Source organism: Phaethon aethereus (assembly GCF_964289735.1).
Source record: "Phaethon aethereus genome assembly, chromosome: 8".
Taxonomy (NCBI): Eukaryota; Metazoa; Chordata; class Aves; order Phaethontiformes; family Phaethontidae; genus Phaethon; species Phaethon aethereus.
The window spans coordinates 16,369,069-16,375,068 of NC_138584.1; the positions used below are offsets into that span (position 1 = coordinate 16,369,069).

The following is a 6,000-nucleotide window of genomic DNA, read 5'->3' on the forward strand; positions in this document are numbered from 1 at the left end:
CCAAAGCCGCCCCACAAAACAGTATCGGTGTGGCAAGGAAGGAACCAGCCCAGGTTTGTGGCCTGCCCTCAGCAAAGGCCTCTGGTTCTAGGAGACTGGAATCTCTGCCCCTGTAGGGTTGTACCTACTCAGACTCCTTTTTCCCAGAGCAGTTGCCAGCAGTGTCTGCCAAAGCAAAAGGACTCTCCTCTGCAGTCGTCTTGACCTGACGTGTGGTCTAAGTCTCTTCACAGAGATCATATGTGGGGACCACCATCTTCCTGAATCATGAGGCAAGCTGGGGTACTCACAGGGAATCCCCACATGTTCCTACTAAGACAAGTTAATTCACAGGAGGAAGCTGAGGGGTGTCTCCTATCAGAGTGCATTCTGCCGTAGCTCAGGGGACATCAGTGGCTTTTCCATTCATTAGATTTGCAAACCTGTCAACTTCAATTTCTCATTCATGCTGTTACCAAACACAGTTCCGTACTGCTAAAGTGCCAATGAACCAGCAATAACTGGGACATAAACAAGTAGATGTTGGGTTATTTATTTGTTTTTAATGCTGCAGTTTTCTATTTACATATAATTTGGATATCTCATTAGGGCTACAGATTTATAAAATACTTCCTGCAACTAAACTTTAAGAGCTATCAGTAAATGCAAGCCACTTGTGGCTTTTGTCAGAATAAAATTGTTAAAATACTGTGGTTTTCAGTGTAGGGAATTGTACTCCGTATTTTTATGCCATATACATAACCAAAAGTAACAGAACTTTACATACTTCCTTTGACCTTTAGCCATAAGTATCATGTTGGATTATTTTACCTGGGTGAAGTGACAGAAATACATTAGCTCTATTAGCTTATCACTTCACCCTTCTGTGATCAGTACCATATTTCATAATATATACTGCTCTTTCAGATACAACAATTTTCTCAGATTTATATATATGCATAAAATAATAATGGTCCTGATTTTGAACATATTATTCAGTAAGTAGTTTCTCAAAGAGCAGAAAACCTGGCTTCCATTGCACAAGAAAAAGCTAAATAGTAAGTAACATATGTCATTTAAACAAAGGCCAGAGTCTCTTCTCACATCCGTTATTCGAATCTTATATTACAATAGCATCTGCTGTCTTGCAGCTAATCAGATTCATCATTACTATTTAAAGCAAAAACAGGAAACAAAACAAAACAGACAAACCACTGTTGGCATTGGATTAGCAACTTCTGAGCCAAGTCCAGTGAGAAACTGATGGGCTATCACACTTGGTGTCCCAGCCCATGGCCTGCAGGGAGTCACAGACTAGTTTTGGCTGGAAGGGACCTTTAAAGGCCATCTAGTCCAACCCCCCTGCAATGGGCAGGGACATCTTCCAACTAGATCAGGTTGCTCAGAGCCCCATCCAACATGACCTGGAATGTTTCCAGGGATGGGGCGTCTACCACCTCTCCAGGCAACCTGTGACACTGTTTTACCACCCTCATGGTGAAAAATTTCTTCCTTACATCTAGTCTAAATCTACCCTCTTTTAGTTTAAAACCATTACCCCTTGTCCTATTACAACAGGCCCTGCTAAAAAGTCTGTCCCCATCTTTCTTACAGGCCCCCTTTAAGTACTGGAAGGCTGCAGTAAGGTCTCCCTAGAGCCTTCTCTTCTCCAGGCAGAACCACCCTAACTCTCTTAGCCTTTCTTCATAGGAGAAGTGTTGCATCCCTCCAAGCATTTTTGTGTCACTCATCTGGACCTGCTCCAGCAGGTCCATGTACCCTGTTTAAGGCACCTACACTCCCTGTATTGGTTATAGAACGATTTAGGAGCCTCATTATAGGACAGTTGAACAACCTGTGCCCTGAGCAAAGAGCCATTAAGGTCAGTAGGAAATCCCCTTCAGGAATTTAGATGCTGCACGTAGGCTGCAGAAAGGTTCACAGCTGAGATCATCTCAGGAGTTGTCTCTTGGGACCAGGCATCTACAGCTTTCAGCAGAAACGGAATAGAGTTCACTGTTTTTACTGAAGCTTTTGTACAGTAGTTCAGGGATTAGGGTACTCAAAGATATTTAAGAGGTGTTTAGTAGCTTTCTTGAACTTAAAGGGCCCATACCTGTATCCTTTTTAGTTGCTTTTATTTGTGCCAGATATGTTCACATGGACAAGTCTCACAACTGCATGACAGATGTTTCTTTCCTCTGTTTGTAATCATATCACTTAAGTGAAGATCCAGTACTTTGAAAGAAAAGAAAGTAAATGCTGATGGGTGGAAAAGCTCAGTACCTGGCCCAGTATAGAATGTTGGTAATGTAAAATAAGAATGTGCGAATAGTGGGTCCTCTCCCAGAAGCTTTGTCTGAAGCTCATATTCATGATCAAGAGGCATTCATAATCATCACTGGCAGAAGCAAGCAGAGTTTTTTAGATGAGAAACACCACTGACAAATTACATAAACTGTTACTGTTGTGGTTTAACCCCAGCCAGCAACTAAGCACCACACAGCCGCTCACTCACTCGCCCCCGGCAGGACAGGGGAGAGAATTGGAAGAGCAAAAGTGAGAAAATCCATGGGTTGAGATAAAGATAGTTTAATAGGGAAAGCAAATGCCATGCACACAAGCAAAGCAAGACAAGGAGTTCATCCACCACTTCCCATCAGCAGGCAGGTGTTCAGCCCCCTCCAGGAAAGCAGGGCTCCATCACGTGGAACAGTTACTTGGGAAGACAAAACACTGCAACTCCAAACATGCCCCCTTTCCCTCTTCTTCCCCCAGCTTTGTAGGCTGAGCATGACATCCCATGGTCTGGAATATCCCTCTGGTCAGTTGGGGTCAGCTGTCCCAGATGTGTCCCCTCCCAGCTTCTCGTGCACCCCCAGCCTGCTCGCTGGTGGGGTGGGGTGAGGAGCAGAAAAGGCCCTGGCTCTGTGTAAGCACTGCTCAGCAATAACAAAAACATCCCTGTGTTCTCAACGCTGTTTTCAGCACAAATCCTACACATAGCCTCATAGTAGCTTCTATAAAGAAAATTAACTCTATCCCAGCCAAAACCAGCAGTTACACAGGACTAGGAGTAGAGCTTTTCCTGAGGCTCACCTTTTGTGGCTAATCTAGTTATGTGCTACAGAATCCCCATGACAATTTTGCCTCAGGATGTTGATCTGAATTCACAAACACCAAGAGACATGCAATAACACTGTACTTTCAAAACCTATGAACACATTGTAATCACTTTAGCAACTTCATTAATATTATACCCTCTAGCAGATATACTCACCAGTGTCCCATAAAGTGGGATGTAATTTTAAAGACTTAAATTAATACAGATGATTAAGACTACTGTATCACAGAGCGGACTGTAATACTTAATTTAGTAATAAGATACTAGAAAGAACTTGACTGAGATACTCCAGTTACAAAGTCCAGGTTGAAAACCACTGAATGAGCTCCTTGTACAAAAAAAAATACTTCCTTGAGTCCTGTGACCAGTATATGAAATTCAGTAAAACTTCAGATCAGACATACATCATAGCTGGATTATGTTTTCCTAGCCTTGGTAATATTATGGTCAGATGCTGCCTCTGTAGTTAGAAAGCAGAATAATTAGATCTACTTTAGCGTAGAGCTTAATTACCCATGAGCTATAGTAAGGGTAAAGTATACCTTGCTCTGTAATGAGGAGAATAACCTATATTTTCTGGTCCTTTTTGGTCCTGAAGTACCAAATACTGACCATTAGCCATGCACAGGAGAACGCAATTCATCACCTTTCCCTCCTGTATGTCTGCGCAGTCCCCTACCCGCAGTTCAGATGTACTGTTGCAACAGCACACATAGTCACTATGCTTCAAATTCACGGTGATTAGCTCCATCGACCTTACTAGCCAGTATCAGCCATCTTTATTCTTTAACTATACCCATTAAACAAGGTTTACTTATACTCTTATGAGGATACCTATACTGAGAATAACATATCTTGTTATGACTGCAGTATAAGGCAGGTTTTTTGCTTATATAATTGCAAGCAGCTAGGAATAGTTTTGGTTCAACTCTGTTTTTTGGGTTGGGGTTTTTTTTTCCTCCTGAGGTGGGGGGGAAAAAAAAACAAAACAGTAAACCAAAAAAAAACCAAAACAGTATCTGAAACAGATTTATTGGCATAAAAACTGAATATGAAACAATTTCTTCCTGCACTAACTGTGCAACAACTGAGGTATCAATGGTGCTGATCTTTAGCTGAGTCTCTCTTTTATTTGTCTAGGCTTCAACATAAAAAATGATCCCTGGCAACAAAACTGCATATGGAAGCCAAATAGAGTCTGTCAGACTAGCACAGAAAACCCTAAACCACAATGAGAAAAGTTATTCCAGCTTCGCCTAAAACAGGTTGTGAGGCTGCAGCTCCCTACCCCATCACAAACTATTATGCTTAGGTTTGCCAGCATCAAGGTAAGCCATACTTGCTCTCTTGGCAAAATGATCCCAGCGAGCTGCAAGATCTTTAACCACAGGGGCCTGGATCATTTTGTCAGGACTGGATTGGGACAATCATGACACAACATCAGAGGCAGAAGGAAGGAAGAGGCAAAAGCATAGATCTGGAAGTAGTAACCACTTAATCACATGTAGTGCATTTGATTGCTACAAGGACCTTACCTGCTGTCCCAACCTGAAATATACTGTTCTCTCTGGCAAAGAAATATTTTTAACTTACAATTTATTTTTCATCAACAATAGTTATGAAACTATGGAGGATTAGGGGTTTTATTTGCTGCGCTTGAATTGACTTACTGTTGTGTTAGTAATTATACAAATGGCAGGGAATGAAGAGTTTCTAGCCACACTTTTTTTGTTTTTCATCTGATTTATCAAACACTTAAGCTCCTAAAAAATTGTCAAGAACATATAAAGGAATTTTTGCTTTTCAGCCAAGAGCAGCAATGGGCAGCCCTTTCAGAAAGATTTTGGCATATTCCAGAGCAGCGAGAAAGAAACCCGACAACAGCAGGAGCCCCCACAGCACCCTGCAGGCCTGGCGGCCCGAGGACTTTCAGAAACTGGCTAACACTGTCTCTGTGTCTTATAATCTACTTCCAGCCCTTTAATTCAAAACACAAAGCCAGCCGGAGCTACATCGCAACCCCCTTCTCCTGCAAGGCAAATCCAGCACCAGCAGCGCTGCTTACCGCCTCTCCCTCAGCTGGCAGGCAGTCACCCTGCTGCCCAGAGCACGGCTGACAGCCTTCGGCAAGATACCACCTACAAGCAGTTCCCAGCCAAACCTCCTGTTCCCTGTAGAAACAGCCTGTTTCTCTGCTAACCCTTAATTGTTGGGCTTTCTCTCCCTTAAATCCAGCTGGTACCGGTACAGCAGGTGGGGCTAACTGAGCAAAGGTGGTTAGCTTCAGGCCTCCTGGCTCCCAGCGCAGCAGGTTGCTGTGCCATAATTACTGTTGGTTAATAGTGTGTTCAGCAAGCTGCGAAGGTTCTGGAAGTTGTTTCCTTCACGCAGTCTTTCCTCTCATTCCTCACCACCCACTGTCCTCCTTGGCAATTGCTAGTTAAGGTGGAAGTTTTTTAAGAAGCTGCTTGTTAAGAGTTAGGAAATGGGGTGCTGCCCATGCCAGTGGCGATCCTTTTCCCTGGAGGATTAGCAAATGGAGTTGTTCTGTGTCCAGTTGCATTTCTCACATCACGCTTCCAGGCTTGCATCATTTTGGAGGAATAGTTTATGACGGTATGTAGCTTATCCTGAGCAGGGCAGGATGTTATATAAACAGAGGAAAGACCAGGGAAAGAGTTTTAAATTAGAGCAGTTGATATAACTGAAAAAAGCCAACAAGTTTTGGAGCATCAGGTTTGAGAATAACTGCTTTGCATTAGGCTAAGTATCAGCTAGATCATCTGAGAGAAAAAACAAGCAATAATTGTGAAATAGAGGAGAGATTAGTGGAGAAGAGGACTATTAGCAGGGGGAGAGGTGATTAAGTGATTATCTTCTATAGAATAGAGAGAAGC

General features: G+C 42.8%; 1 protein-coding gene across 1 annotated transcript in view; it reads left to right on the forward strand.

Moving 5' to 3' along the window:
- Positions 1-6,000, forward strand: part of ABCA4 (ATP binding cassette subfamily A member 4) — a gene marked incomplete at both ends in the record, with an annotated part of 55,039 nt that overhangs the window by 16,368 nt on the left and 32,671 nt on the right. The window lies entirely within an intron of this gene.